The 16,186-nt window shown below is 35.0% G+C and overlaps 1 protein-coding gene across 7 annotated transcripts in view; it reads right to left on the bottom strand.

The window, feature by feature from the left end:
* PEAK1 (pseudopodium enriched atypical kinase 1) overlaps nucleotides 1-16,186 on the bottom strand; it is a 313,556-nt gene that overhangs the window by 284,911 nt on the left and 12,459 nt on the right. Inside the window, exon 2 of one of the 7 annotated variants that reach the window (XM_027521590.1) lies at nucleotides 1,538-1,657. The exons of the other annotated variants lie outside the window; for them this stretch is intronic. The gene's annotated coding sequence lies outside the window, so the exon portion shown is untranslated. The remainder of the gene's footprint in view (nucleotides 1-1,537; nucleotides 1,658-16,186) is intronic. 7 annotated transcript variants of the gene reach the window in all.

Here is a 16,186-nt window from a genome sequence, read left to right on the forward strand (position 1 = left end):
CATATGTTTTATTCTTTTCCCATATAGGTTATTGCAGAATATTGAGTGGAGTTCCCTGTGCTATATAGTAGGTTCCTGTTGATTATTTTATACTCAGTAGTATGTATGTTAATCCTACCCTCCTAATTTATCCCTCCCCTCACTTTCCCTCTTTGGCAGCCATAAGGTTGTTTTCTTTGTCTGTGCATTTGTTTCTGTTTTGTAAATAAGTTCACCTGTATCGCCTTTGCTATGCTAAGTTACTTCAGATAAAGATGCAGTACATATATACAATGGAATATTACTCAGTCATAAAGAAGAATGAAATAATGCCATTTGCAGCAACATGGATAGACCTAGAGATTATCGATAATCTCTAGGTCTATCCATGTTGCTGCAAATGGCATTATTTCATTCTTCTTTATGACTGAGTAATATTCCATTGTATATATGTACTGCATCTTTATCTATTCATCTGTTGACAGACATTTAGGTTGCTTCCATGTCTTGGCTATTGTAAAGAGCATTACAATGAACACTGGGGTGCATGTATCTTTTCAAAGTATGGTTTTCTACAGATATATACCCAGGAGTGGGATTGCAGGATCATACGGTAGCTCTGTTTTTAGTTTTTTAAGGAACCTCCATACTGTTCTCTGTAGTGGCTGTACCAATTTACATTGCCACCAACAGTGTAGGAAGGTTCCCTTTTCTACACACACCCTCTCCAGCATTTATTGTTTGTAGACTTTTTAAAGATGACCATTCTGACTGGTGTGAAGTGATGCTTTATTGTAGGTTTGATTTGTATTTCTTTACAAATTAGCAATCTTGAACATCTTTTCATGTGCTTTTTGGCCATCTGCATGTCTTCTTAAGGAGAAATGTGAAATAACATTTAGACCCAACAAAATACTTACATTATATAATAAGTGGCAAGAACTTGGAAAAATTAAACTCTAAAAGGAGTAGATCAGAGAAAGAAATCCTATACTATTTTCAAAATATTTGACGTATTTAAAAATACCTTAGAATAGGTACTGGAACTAGGTTGTGCTTAGTCACTCAGTCTCATGTCTGACTCTTTGCGCCCCAATGGACTGTAGCCTGCCAGGCTCCTTTGTCCATGGGGATTCTCCAGGCAAGAATACTGGAGTGGGTTGCCATGCCCTCCTCCAGGGGATCTTCCCAACCCAGGGACTGAACACAAGTCTCCCCGCATTGCAGGCATATTCTTTACCATCAGAGCCACCAGGGAAGTCCATGAATACTGGAGTGGGTAGCCTATCCCTTCTCCAGGGGATTTTCCCAACCCAGGAATTGAACCGGGGTCTCATGCATTGCAGGTGGATTTTTCACCAGCTGAGGTACCAGGGAAGCCCAGAACTAGGTTAGACACTATAAAAACTGCTTTCATAAATAACCTGTAATTCATTTATTATAAATGTGCTTTACAGATATCCTCAAACTGCAAACTACTGTCTCCAAAATAATCACCTTATAAAAATGAGCATCTCTTTTTTCTTCCCTAGAGAAAAGTCTTGCTATATATACATACCATTTCTTTTCCTCTGAACAGTTCAATCTGCTGTCAATTCAAGCAGGGGTTCAACTGTAGCGCTAAACCCTAAGAATATATTGTCTTCTTACTCTTTCAATATCTTCTCAGAAATGATATCTAAAGACCAGAAATGGAAATATCACCATGAGAGTCAATCTGCTCTAGTCATAAAATAACTGCTAAGGGTTTCAAAAGAACTAGTTCATGCAACTAAAATCATTTTCCTTTTCTGCTTCTTTAAAAACTCAATGCAAAAGTTGTAGCTAATGGCTCAACTACATTCCCAAATCAGCAAGGAACATATTTTTTTAATTTTTCATAGATTATTATTCATTTGAACTTCCATCAGCCAGACACTAACATCAAAGAACCAAAACTTAATGCAGAGCATATTGTCAAATGCATGAGCTACAATTTGGTATATATTAAATATGCCAGTTTACTGTTATTGGGAAATTTTGCTGATCTAGATTGGAACTTTTAAGGGCCTAATTAAAAAAAAAAAAAAACTATTCAGGACTAGATTACAACAAGCAGTCATGAAATGAACTTCTTATTTTAACCAATTATTATTAGTATTTTCTAAGCTAAGAATGAGCAGATGCAAGATACATAAGAAATGAAATCAAAGAAAAAGGACAAGATTTCAACTCTCTTTCCCATGTGCCAGAGCATGGTACCAAAGAGTAAATTTAGAATGGAATAGAAATAAGCAGAGAATTTTGCATATCAGAATTGCTTTAAAAATGCACTTCTAGCCATTAGGGGGAAAAGATCAACAAGGGAAGAGAAGGAGCAAGTATCTCTTCCCTGCCTTGTACTGAAGCAAATCATTTCATTTAATCAACAGATCACTCATTTTTCATTTGGCCAAGTGGTCTACACTATCACTGCATATACCTCTTAATAACACTATGAGGTACCATTTCACGCCAGTCAGAATGGCTGCGATCCAAAAGTCTACAAGCAATAAATGCTGGAGAGGGTGTGCAAAAAAGGGAACCCTCTTACACTGTTGGTGGGAATGCAAACTAGTACAGCCACTATGGAGAACAGTGTGGAGATTCCTTAAAAAACTGGAAATAGAACTGCCTTATGATCCAGCAATCCCACTGCTGGGCATACACACTGAGGAAACCAGAAGGGAAAGAGACACGTGTACCCCAATGTTCATCGCAGCACTGTTTATAATAGCCAGGACATGGAAGCAATCTAGATGCCCATCAGCAGATGAATGGATAAGAAAGCTGTGGTACATATACACAATGAAGTATTATTCAGCCATTAAAAAGAATACATTTGAATCAGTTCTAATGAGATGGATGAAACTGGAACCTATTATACAGAGTGAAGTAAGCCAGAAAGAAAAACACCAATACAGTATACTAACGCATATATATGGAATTTAGAAAGATGGTAACAATAACCCTGTGTATGAGACAGCAAAAGGGACACTGAGAGTGTCTTATGGACTCTGTGGGAGAGGGAGAGGGTGGGGAGATTTGGGAGAATGGCATTGAAACATGTATAATATCATGTATGAAACGAGTCGCCAGTCCAGGTTCGATGCACGATACTGGATGCTTGGGGCTGGTACACTGGGACGACCCAGAGGGAGGGTATGGGGAGGGAGGAGGGAGGAGGGTTCAGGATGGGGAACACAGGTATACCTGTGGAGGATTCATTTCGATATTTGGCAAAACTAATACAATATTGTAAAGTTTAAAAATAAAATTTAAAAAAGAAAAAGGAGGGGAAAAAATCAAGTATGATTGGGTTATCTTTCTGTTCCAAATATTCAAAGATACTCAAAGGTTTGAGGTGAAGGTAGAAGTGGAGTATAATAAAAACAGAAAAGTGTGCCAACTACTTTCAGACAGTATCGTTTAGTTCAGTGTCCTCATACACTGCCAACATTCAATTTCTCCCTAAAGTTCCTCACTCACACCCAGAAAACAACAAGGCATATGTCACACTACACATGCTATCTCACATGCGGCTTGCTTACTTCATTCCTAACAGGAAAAAATGAATACATCCTAAGAATGAGAAATATCTCTAAAAATGGGGAAATGTACCCTAAAAATGGGAAATAGCCAAATTTTCAGTTGCTACAGATGACCGAGTAAGTGTGCAATTACAGAAAGTTTATATATTGCTACTTTGCTTCCAAAACAATTTTGGCATCCAATGAGCTTGCATTTGTCTCGATCAGGATGAGCTTTAAGACTGGGTACAGTAAAAAGTCATGTCCATCTCACAATAACAACAAAATTTCTAACTGCATATATACTATTAACAGATGTAAAGATGCTTAAGTGCTAGACCTTTTTTGGTGGGGGGATGTGCTGGGTCTTCACTGCTGTGTGGGCTTTTTGCTAGCTGTGGCAAGAGGGAGCTACTCTCTGGTTGCAGTGCGTGGGCTTCTCACGGCAGTGGATTCTCTTGTTGCAGAGCATGGGCTCAAGGTGTGTGGACTTCAGTAGTTGCAGATCCCAGGCTCTAGACAACAGACTCAGTAGCTGTGGCGCCTGGGCCTAGTTGCTTCATAGCATGTGGGATCTTTGCAGACAGGGATCAGACCTGTGTCTCCTGCACTGGCAAGCGGATTCTTTACCCCTGAGCCACCAGGGAATCCCTAGATTTTAGACATATATCTAATGTTTAAGATAAAATCTGATAAAATATTAATGGTAAGGAAAAATACAACCACAACAGAGAGTCCTATCTATGGTTTGTACAAGGCAAATATTATTATACTTCTCACATTCCAGTAAATACCTTAAATAATAAGAAATAATACAAACCAAGTTCAGTAGCTTCCATTTGTAGGACTCTCAGTTTAGAAAGTTCTTATACATATATTCAACTTTTGAATTCAATATTTAGTGTATTTATTCAATATTCATTTGTAAATGCATAAGGTATATCCCTCTAGGCTTCCTTCATCCAACTTGTTAATAAAAATCAGATTGAGAAAAAAAAGCAGCCTCCACATTAAAATCTTATCTCCATTTTTACAGAACAAAATAAAAGCTTATAGATGTTAAGAAATTTTTTTCCTATGATCACAAATTAAAAGCAAAGCATTTTTAATATTCTACTTTATACATTCAATTTATACCACTAACCTCTAATCATGCCACATCTTTCTTACCATGTCACAAATTCACTTTAGAAAGAAAAGAATGATTTTAATTGCTACTGTTCCTTAAAAGTAATGATAAGAATTATGATAAATATATATGTATGTGTGTGTACACAGATATATAAGTTACATGTGCATATGTAATACATAAATGTTTATATGTCTTTGTTCCTGACTTCATAAAGGTTTTCTGTACATGATTAATAAAAATATATTTCTCTTCAGGACTTAAACTCTTGCAAACTCTTTGTTATCCAAAATCCTTAGTAGGAATTGATTTTATTGACTATCTGAGAATTAACTTCAAGTATTATACCTAGCAAACCTTTGGACGACTACAAATTTAGCATTATTGTGTAACACGAGGGCTTCCTAAGTGGCACTAGTGGTAAACAGCCAGCCTACCAATGCAGGAGACTTAAGAGACACAGGTTTGATCCCTGGGTTGAGAAGATCCCCTAAAAATGGGTACAGCAGCTCATTCCAGTATTCTTGCCAGGAGAATCCCATGGAGAGAAGAGCCTGGTGGGCTAGTCAACAAGGTCACAAAGAGTCAGACACAACTGAAGCAACTTAGCATGTGTAACATGAAGATCCATAAATAAAAGAATGTGTAATTTTATTGAGACAAAGTTTTAAAATTTCACGAGACACCAAAATGAGAGCTCAACATCCATAGTGCAACCTTGCTTTGCTGCTTTCTTCTCTTGTAGAGTACCTGGAAAGTGCTATTTTATCACATCTTATGGAGAAAATTATATGCTCTAGGACTGTGCTAAAACTAGCCACATGTGGCTACAGAGCACTTGAAACATGGCTAGTCTGAATTGATGTGCCGTAAGTGGAAAATATAAACTGGAATTTGAAGACTTAGTAAGAAAAACAAGACTAAAACAGCTCAAAATTTTTTTATATTGAAGACTTATGGACATGGGGAGACAGGAGGAGAGGGTGAAATGTATGGAGAGAGTAACATGGAAACTTACATTACCATATGTAAAATAGATAGCCAATGGGAATTTGCTGTATGACTTGGGAAACTCAAACAGGGGCTCTGTATCAACCTGGAGAGGTGGGATAGGAAGGGAGATGGGAGGGAGGTTCAAAAGGGAGGGGGATATAGATATAGGATTTTCTGATATGGGAAAATGTTATCAGAAAAAAAAAGGATATAAAATTATAAAAGGTAGAGATGCTTCAAACATGCTTGTAAAGTTATTCAAATTTAGTTTAGCAATATGAAAAAGAGAAATACACCAATTCCTCTAAATGAAAAGAACCTCCTATAGAGCATGAATGTACTGTCTCCTCAGCCAGTCTTAGCCCTGCCTGCTTCTCACAGCATGACCAGATTACTGCACTGACTAATCTGATACATTAATGATACCTCTACAATAAACAGTATGATGTCAATTAGGTATGTTGAAAAGTAATACATGCACAACAAAGGAGGTGGGGTGAGGCAACAAATTATTAGTACCAGTTGTCCCTGGATGGTAGAGTAACAGATTTCCTCTTTTTCACTTATTCTATATTTTCCCAATTTTTTCTACATTGACAGGGTTGAAGGTGGAGATGTAGGAAGATCCTAAACTCTCCTCCTCTGATGAACACAACAAATCTATAGCTACATATGGAATAATTCCAACAGAAAGGGACCTAAAAACTGGATAAACAGAACCTCCTCAACAAAGGATAAAAGAACAGCAAGAGATTGTGAAGATAGATAGAGACACAGTCTCACCAAAGAAAAAACCCACACCCCACACTCAGTGATTCACAATTGGGAGGGATCATCAAGGAACAAATCATTTCCCTCAGGAGCAAGAGATACAAGCTCCATATCAAGCAAACCAACTCCTAGGTCCTGCAAAGACCTGGCTTTGAAAATTAACAGAGAATATGCCCAGGAAAACTACAGAACAGAAAACATAGTCTTAAATGGCTCATCCATAAATTGACTAGACCTGAAAACCTGTGAAAAAACAATAAAGTCCATTGCCCATAGGTGAGGGAGATACATTTGTTAATCTTCAACTCCTAGAAGAAGAGACAAAGAAAAGGCCCCAAAAATTATTTGAAGAAAGAGTGACTGAAAATATCCCTAATCTGAGGAAAGAAATAGACATTCAGGTTCAGCAAGGCCAGAGAGTTCCAAATAAGCTCAAGCCAAAGAGACACACACAAAGATACATTACAATTAAAATGGCAAAAGTTAAGGATAGAGAGAGAATCCTACAAGCAGCAAGAGAAAAACAACTTGCTATATATGAGGGAAATGCCATAAGATTTTTAGCAGATTTTTCAGTAAAAACTTCCTTCAACCAGAAGGAAGTAGCATGACATATTCAAAGTGCTGAAAAGGAAAAATTTCCAACCAAAATTGTCTACCCAATAAGGTTATTATTCAGAATTGAAGGAGAGATCAAGGGTTTCCTAGATAAGCAAAAGCTAAAGGAATCATCATCACTAAACCAGCCCTAAAAGAAATATTTAAAAGACTTCTTTAACCTGAAAAGATTTGGAAATAATCAATAATGAGAAAACACATGAAAGTAAAAATCTCACTGGAAAAGGCCAAATACATAATAAAAATGGTGAATCAATCACTTATAAAGCAAGCATGAAAGTTAAAAGACAAGTAGCAAGAGTAAAACTTATAATCTTAAGGGATGTATAAAATAAGATAGAAAATGTATCATCAAAAGTATAAAACATCAGAGGGAAGGGGTAAAAAGATAAACTGGAACAAATTCCAAAGCCTTGCTAAAACTGGCTGCTACTTACCTAGGATGTCATATGTGAAATTTTCAGCAACCACACACACACAAAAAAGTATAGTACACACACAAAAGAACATGAAAAAAGAATAATAAAATACTAAAGAAAACCACCAAAACACAAAAGAAGACAGAAGAGAAGAAAGGAGCTAAGAAGAACTATAAAACCAACTACAGAACATTTAACAAAATGGCAATAAGTACATATCCATCAATAATTACTTTAAAAGTAAATGGACTAAATTTGTCAATCAAAAGACAAAGAGTGGCTGAATGGATGAAAAAACAAGACCCATCTATATGTAGCCTACCAGAGTCACTTCAGAAGAAAAGACACATAGAGACTGAAAGTGAAGGGTTGAAAAAGATATTCCTTGGCTAATAGGAGTGAAAAGAAAGCTGGAGTAGCTATACTTTCTGACAAAATAGATTTCAAAACTAATATTTCAATAAAAGACAAAGAAGAGCATTACATAATAATGATGGGGGTTAATTTAGCAAGAAGATACAACATTTATAAATATATATGCACATAACACAGAAGCACCATGATATATATAAAGCAAATATTAATGAACTTAGAGAGAAACTGAAGGCAATATAATTATACTAGAGAACTTAGCACTCTACTTACATCACTGCATAGACCATCCAGAAAGAAAATCAATAAGAAAACAATGAAACTAAATGATATATTAAACCAGATTTGCTTAATGGACATAGAACACTGCATCCAAAAGCAGAATACAAATTCTCAAAAGCACATGGGAACGTTCTCCAGGACAGATCACATATCAGGTCACAAACCAAATCTCACTAAATTCAAGAAGACTGAAATCATGTCAAGCACCTTCTCTGATTATAGTGCTATGAAACTAGAACACAATCACAAGAAAAAAAAAAAGGGAAAAAAACACAAAAACATGGAGATTAAAGAACTCACAACTGAACAACCAATGGGTCACAAAGGAATCAAAGAAGAAATAAAAAAAATACCTAGAGATAAATGAAAACAGAAACCTGACATATCAAAATCTATGGGATGCAGCAAAAGCAGTTCTAAGAGAAAAGTTTATAGCAATACAGATTTACCTCAAGAAACAAATCAACAACAAAATAAATCAACAATCTAACTTCACACCTAAAGGAACTAGAAAAAGAACAAATGCAGCTCAAAATCAGTGGAAGGAATGAAATAATAAAGATCAGTTTAGAAATAAATGAAATAATGAATTTAATGATCTTGTGTTCTCTGCCAATTTTTGTTGGTTGTGTTATGTACAAATGCTATAAAGATTTACTGTACTGTTAATTGAAAATTTTCTTGAACAAAAAACATGCTTACCAAATGTTCAATAATCTAAGACAGAAAAAATGGCTGTGTAGTTTACATAATTTATCAATATGACACTGCATTTGAAAAAGTGGAATTTGTAGCACCAAAGAAAGGAAAAGCTTATTTGTGATCTAGCAAGACATGTACAAGAATTTATGTTCAAGTGGAAACTCTTCATAATACAAATAGCTACACATTTTCCAAATGAATCAATATGCAGAATTTAACTGTAATTCAGATTATGTAAATCCTCTAAATGTAAAAGAAAAGTTTGAAGAACACTAGTACTGAGTTGCCACAATCATGTACTTAAATTGGACAGACAAGTTTTGAAACCAAAATGCTTTTGTTACAAAATGAAAAAAAAGTATTCTATAAAAGTAGTTTTCTTACTTTGAATACAAATATTAAATAAAAATGATTTTGGTAATGGAAAAAAAAGAAATAAATGAAATAGAATAAAAAATTTTTAATATCAATGAAACTAAAAAGTGGTTCTTAGAAAAGATAAGCAATATCAACAAACCTTTTGCAAGACTAACCAAGAACTCAAGACAGAATTCAAATTAAATCAGAGATAAAAGAGAAGTTACAGCTGATAACACAAAATACAAAGGATCATAGGAGACTACTATGAACAATGTCCACAAATGGGACAACTAGAAGACATGATAAATTCCTAGAAACATAATCTTCCAAGCATGAATCATAAAGAATTATAATATCTGAATGGATCAGTTACTAACAAGAAGATTGTAACAGTAATCAAAAATCTCCCAACAAACAAAAGTCCAAGACCAGGCAGCTTCACTGGTAAACTCTATAAAATATTCAAAGAAGACTACCCTTCCCAAACTATCCAAATAAAACTGAATAGGAGGAAAACCTTCCAAACTCATTTTACAAAGCCAGCATTACTATGATACCAAAACCAAAGACAACAACAATATAAAAAAAGAAAGAAAAAAAAAAAGAAAATTAAAGGCCAGTATCCTTGATTAACATAGATGCAAAAATATGCTACAAAATACTAGCAAACTGAATCCAACAATACATTAAAAGGATCCTATACCATGGTTAAGTGGGATTTAGTCTAGAGATGCAAAGATGCTTGGACATATACAAAATCAATCAACATGATACATTAACAAAATGAAGGATAAAGATCATATGATCATCTCAATAGATCTATTTATGATAAAAAAAAAAACTCTCAACATAGAGGGAATTTACTTCCACACAACAAAGGCCATATATGACAAAGCCGCGCTAATATCCTACTCAATGGTGAAAAGATGAAAGCTTCTCCTCTAAGGCCAGGAACAAGACACGGATGCCTACTCTTGCCACTTTTATTCAACATAGTATCAGAAGTTTTTGTTATTCAGTCACTCAATCGTGTCTACTCTTTGCAACCCTGTGGACTGCAGCATGCCAGGCTTCCCTGTCCTTCACCATCTTCTGGAGTTTAAACTCATGTTCATTGAGTCAGTGATGCCATCCAATCATCTCATTCTCTGTCATCCCCGTCTCCTCCTGCCCTCAACCTTCCCCAGCATCAGAGTCTTTTCCAAGGAGTCAGCTCTTTGCATCAGGTGGCCAAAGTCCTAGCTATAGCAATTAGGCAAGAAAAATAAATTAAAAGTGGAAGTTCTAGCCATAGCAATTAGGCAAGAAAAAGAAATATAAGTCATCCAAAGTAGAAAGGAAGAAGTAAAACTATCACTATTTGGTAGATGACATGATACTATATACAAAAAACCCTAAGAATCCACGTAAAAACATGTAGAACTAATAAATAAGTTCCGTAAAGTCAAAGGATACAAGATCAATACACAGAAATCTGTGACATTTCTATACACTAATAACAAATTATAAGAAAGAGAAATGAAGGAAATGATCTCATTTACAACAGAATCAAAAAGAATAAAATACCCAGAAATAAATTTAACCAGGAGGTGAAACACCTGTACAATGAAAAATATAAGACATAGAGAAAAAAACTGAAGAAGACACACACACACACACAGAGGAAAGATATTCTGTATTCATAGATTTAAAGAACAGATATTGTTAAAATGTTCTTTTTAATCCTCCAAAGCAATCTACAAATTCAATACAATCCCTATCAAAATTTCAACAGCACATTTCAGTGAACTAAAGCAAATAATTCTAAAATTTGCATGGAAACACAAAAAAAATCACAAATAGTCAAATAACACTGAGAAAAAACTAAGCTGGAAATCTCATGCTCCTTGATTTCAAACTATGTTACAAGGCTTTAGTAATCAAAATGGTATGGTACTGGCACAAAAACGTACACACAGATCAACAGAACAGAATTAAGAAACCAGAAAAAACTCACACATAGGGAAATTAATTTATGATAAGGGAGTAAAGAACATACAGTGGAGAAAGGACAGTCTCTTCAATAAACAGTACTGGGAAAACTGAACAGTCACATGCAAAAGAATGAAACAAGACCACTATCCTATATCAGACACAAAAATTAACTCAAAATAGGATTAAAGGCTTGAATGTGAGACCTGAAATCATAAAATTTCTAGAAGAAAACAAAAACAGCAACTTCACTGATACCAGTCTTAGCAATATTTTACGTGTTCTGACTCCAAAGGCAAAGGAAACAAAAGAAAAAATAAACAAATGGGAATTCAATCTAAAAAAGCTTCTGCTTTTAGGAAACCATCGTCAAAACAAAAAGGAAACTTACTGAATGGGGAAAGATATTTGCAAATCACATATCCAAAAAGAGGTTAATATCCAAAACATATATAATGAACTCACACAAGAACAACAACAACAAACCTATAAAAGCCTGATTTAAAAATGGGAGGAGGATCTGACTACATTTTTCCAAAGAAGACATACAGACGGCCAATAGGCAAACAGAAAGATGTTCAACATCACTGTGAGGAAAATGCAAATCAAAAACCACAATGAGATATTATTTCACATCTGTTAAAATGGCTGTCATTGAAAAGACAAGAAACAACAAATGTTGGACAGGATGTGGAGAAAAGGGAATCCTTGTACTATGCTAATGGGACTGTAAATTGGTGGACCCACTGTGGAGAACATTATGGAGATTTCTGAAAACAAAAACAAAAACAACTTAATACTACTACTGTATGACTCAGCTATTCCCCACCGACAGACATAAAAACACTAATTGAAAAGATATATATATACACACAGCCAGGTACTGCTGTACTACTGTATACACTTCACTGCTGTACTATTCACAGTAGCCAATATATGGAAACAACTGTCCACTGATGAATGAATAAAGATACAGCACAAATACATATAAAATGGACTATTAACTCACCATGGAAAAAAAATGGAATCCTGCCATTTGTGACAACATGGATAGACCACAAAGGTATTATACCAAGTGAAATAAGTTAGACGAAAAAAGAAAAATACTATATGATTTCACTCATACGTGGAATCTAAGAAAACAAAAAAATAAACAAAATATAACAAAACAAACTCAAAAATATAGAGAACAGAGGGGAAAGGGGTTAAGGGGTGGGTAAAGGAAGTGGGTGAAGGGAGTCAATTGAATGGTAATGAACGGAACTAGACTTGTGATGGTGATCACTCTGTAGTATATATAGATATCAAATTATAAGGTTGTATATCTGAAACTGTTGTTTTTAAAAGCTAACTTTTTTATCATAAAATTTAAAGATGTATAGATAATAGATAATCTGTAATAGATAATACCAAACTCTACTTCAAATCTGAAGCCAAGAGAGAGAAAATTAGAGGGAAATCCGTATAGTAGGATTGAGTTTCCTAGTCAGAGAGCTAGTTCATAAAAACCCAGACCATGTAGTCCTATAGGAGATAAGAGAAGAGAGGATTAACATTCATGCAGCTTTTTTTTTTTTTGCCTTTTACAAAACATTATAAAACACTCCCTTTTCTAGATGATGAGTTTTTTTAATAGACTTTTGGAATGCAAAACTGACAACAGAACTACAAGTTGCATTTATAATAGAATTCAAACTTTATTTGCGTGTTTAATAAACATTTACATGTGAAATAAAATCTAAGTCAATAATTAAAGTTCAACTTCCTAAATTAGGAACTACCATATTATTTCTAGACTGCTGATAGCATAATTTACATATTCACTGATGCTATCATTCCACAAGCAACATATGTGAGGAAAGGGGTATATAAGAAACAATGTAAACTTTGTCTTAATCTATACAGAAGAAAAAGATCATCAAACTACAGGATCCTCTTCTCTCCTTATTATTAACTTCCTCATTGAATCTGGAAGCCAACAACCTCTTTTAACTTCAGGTCAGGACCATAGCTGAATTAAGAAATGGCAGTCCATCTGAAGTATTTAGTTGTGAGGTTTAACATTGTGAATGCAGCCAGTCCTCAAAGGCAAATGCTGAAAAACAGTCAAGGGATATTGCTGCAAAAACAATTTTTCAAGTCAAAGAGAGAACTGACATCAGGAAAATACATTTTATTGCTTCTCCAATGCCTTAAATCTTTCACACAAACTCCCACAATTACTCCTACTTCATACCCAAATAAAATCTATAAAAATTGTTTCACACCTGGGAAGAAGGCAGTTTCTCGGCATTTGAAATATTCAACTCATTATTTCAAAATATTTAAGAGGTACATCACGGCATCTTGTCTTGTAATAACAAAAGTAACTCAATCTCTTATGAAAATTATTGGTGGGGGTGGGGGGGAACCTAATTCTAAACTATGAAAAGTGCTCCTATCATATAAAGGATTTACAAGAAAACTGTTTTCCTGCTTCTCTACCATGGAGGCAGACCCAGGGGATTAAGAGGAAAACTTTTCTCAACTATAAGAAAACAAATAGTCTACTGAGTATGGATGAACCTATAAAGCTAAAATCTTTCATTAATTTTCAAATGTTATATTTCTACCATTCTTTATTTTATTCAACAACACAAGACATTTACTACACCCCATGCATTATTTTAAACACTGTTCAATTATTAGCTCATGAACTCTCTGAGGTAGGTACCATCAATATCCCAATTTCACAGATGAGAACACTCAGGCATAGAGAGTAATTTCCCCAAGATGATTCAATCTCAGGCAATCTGGGTCCAGAATTCATGTTCTTAACCACAATGCAATGTTGACTCTTAAAAAGTAATATGCTCATGAAAGCCCAGTGTCTTATAGTAAAATAGTTAATAAAAATCTGCTAAGCAAATGAAGAGGGGAAAAATAGACGTAGCAAAAAGTAGAAAACCTATCTTTCATAGTTTCAACACATTACTATAAGTTTATTTTCCATCAGTCTTCTTTTCTTGTTCACAGAGTTTTCTTTTTATTTTCCCTTTAGCTATCACTCAGCAAACATTATTTTCTAGAAAATGCAAAATTTTAAAATATTAGTCTCTCAACATTTTTAGAATAACAGTTAAAATTAATTGAATACTATATATCAAACATGTGCTTGCTACATATTGTTATCTCACTTCACAATTCCATCAAGTAGTTATATTATTATTCCCATTTTACAAATGAGGAAACTGAAGCACAGTTAAACCAACTTCAGATCCCATGGATAGTAATCAGTTGAGCCAAGATTCAAATTCAGGCAGCCTGATTCCTGAATAGCATTCTTGACTACTCATAGAGGACAGGATTATGAATTACTTGAAAGATAAGGATCATGTTTTTAAGAGTAGTATTGTTTGTTTGAAAGTGAAAGTCTTAGTCAATCAGTCATGTCATGATTCTTTGTGACCCCATGGACTGTAGTCTGCCAGGCTCCTCTGTCCGTGGAATTCTCCAGGTAAGAATACTGGAGTGAGTTGTCATTCCTTCTCCAGGGGATTTTCCCAACCCAGGGATTGAACCTGAGTCTCCCACATCACAGGCAGATTCTTCATCATCTGAGCCATGCCCTCCTCCAGGGATGGAACCCTGGTCTCCTGCATTGCAGGCAGATTCTTTACTATCTGAGCCACCAGGGAAGTCCATTGTTTGTTTGGCTTAGGCTAAAATGAGAATGTTAACACACAGTTATTTTACTTTGCCCTAAATCTGAATTACACAAAGTTTTTAATACCTTAAGGTTACTTGAGCAAGCTAAATAACTCTTTATGTCTTAATGTAACAGTCAAGTATTTTATGTAACTCCTTCATTCAACAACCATCTGAGTATCCATTTCATGCTAGGCATTGTGCTAATAAGACATAGTCTTTACACTCAAGGCAGAGTCTCTTTTTATTCAGCATATGAATAGAATAAAGCTTTCCACAATTAATAAATACAACATACTGTACATACAAATAGTTAACAGCTTTGCCAACCATTCAGTGGCAGAATTGAGAATGGAATCCTGTGATCTTTTTGCCCCTTATGTTTCTAACGTAGATATACCCCTCATTTCTCTTACAGGTCCTAGAGAGTGATCGAAAAACTACTACTGAGTAAATACATCTGCATGTCTCATGCCATATCACCTTTTAATGACTGGCAATGAAACCTATCCATTTTTAGTGCAACAGAGCTAAAATTAAAATATTTTACTTAAACCTAGGTTTACTATGTTACACATTTAAATTACTTTTAAAGTTCCATGATCACATTTGGATATGAATTTAATAAAATGACAAATGTGAGTGTCTAAGAAATATCTGCAGTAACAGACAAATTTGGCCTTACAGTACAGAATAAAGCAGGGCAAAGGCTAATAGAGTACTGCCAAGAGAATGCACTGGTCATAGCAAACACCCTCTTCCAACACCACCAGAGAAGACTCTGCACATAGATATCATCAGCTGGTCAATACCAAAAACAGACTGATTATATTGTTTGCAGCAAAAGATGGAGAAGCCCTATACAGTCAGCAAAAACAAGACCTGGAGCTGACCATGACTCAGATCATGACCTCCTTATTGCCAAATTCAGACTGAAATTGAAGAAAGTAGGGAAAACCACTAGACCATTCATATACGCCCTAAATCAAATCCCTTGTGATTATAGTGGAAGTGACAAATAGATTTAAGGGACTAGATCTGATAGATAGAGTGCCTGAAAAACTATGGACAGAGGTTCGTGACATTGTACAGGAGACAGGGATCAAGACCATCCCCAAGAAAAAGAAATGCAAAAAGGCAAAATGGTTGTCTGAGGAGGCCTTACAAATAGCTGTGAAAAGAAGAGAAGCAAAAGGCAAAGAAGAAAAGGAAAGATATACCCACTTGAATGCAGAGTTCCAAAGAATAGCAAGGAGAGATAAGAAAGCCTTCCTCAGTGATCAATGCAAAGAAATAGAGGAAAACAATAGAATGGGAAAGACTAGAGATCTATTCAAGAAAATTAAAGATACCAA

The sequence above is a fragment of the Bos indicus x Bos taurus genome, chromosome 21 (assembly GCF_003369695.1).
Source record: "Bos indicus x Bos taurus breed Angus x Brahman F1 hybrid chromosome 21, Bos_hybrid_MaternalHap_v2.0, whole genome shotgun sequence".
Taxonomy (NCBI): Eukaryota; Metazoa; Chordata; class Mammalia; order Artiodactyla; family Bovidae; genus Bos; species Bos indicus x Bos taurus.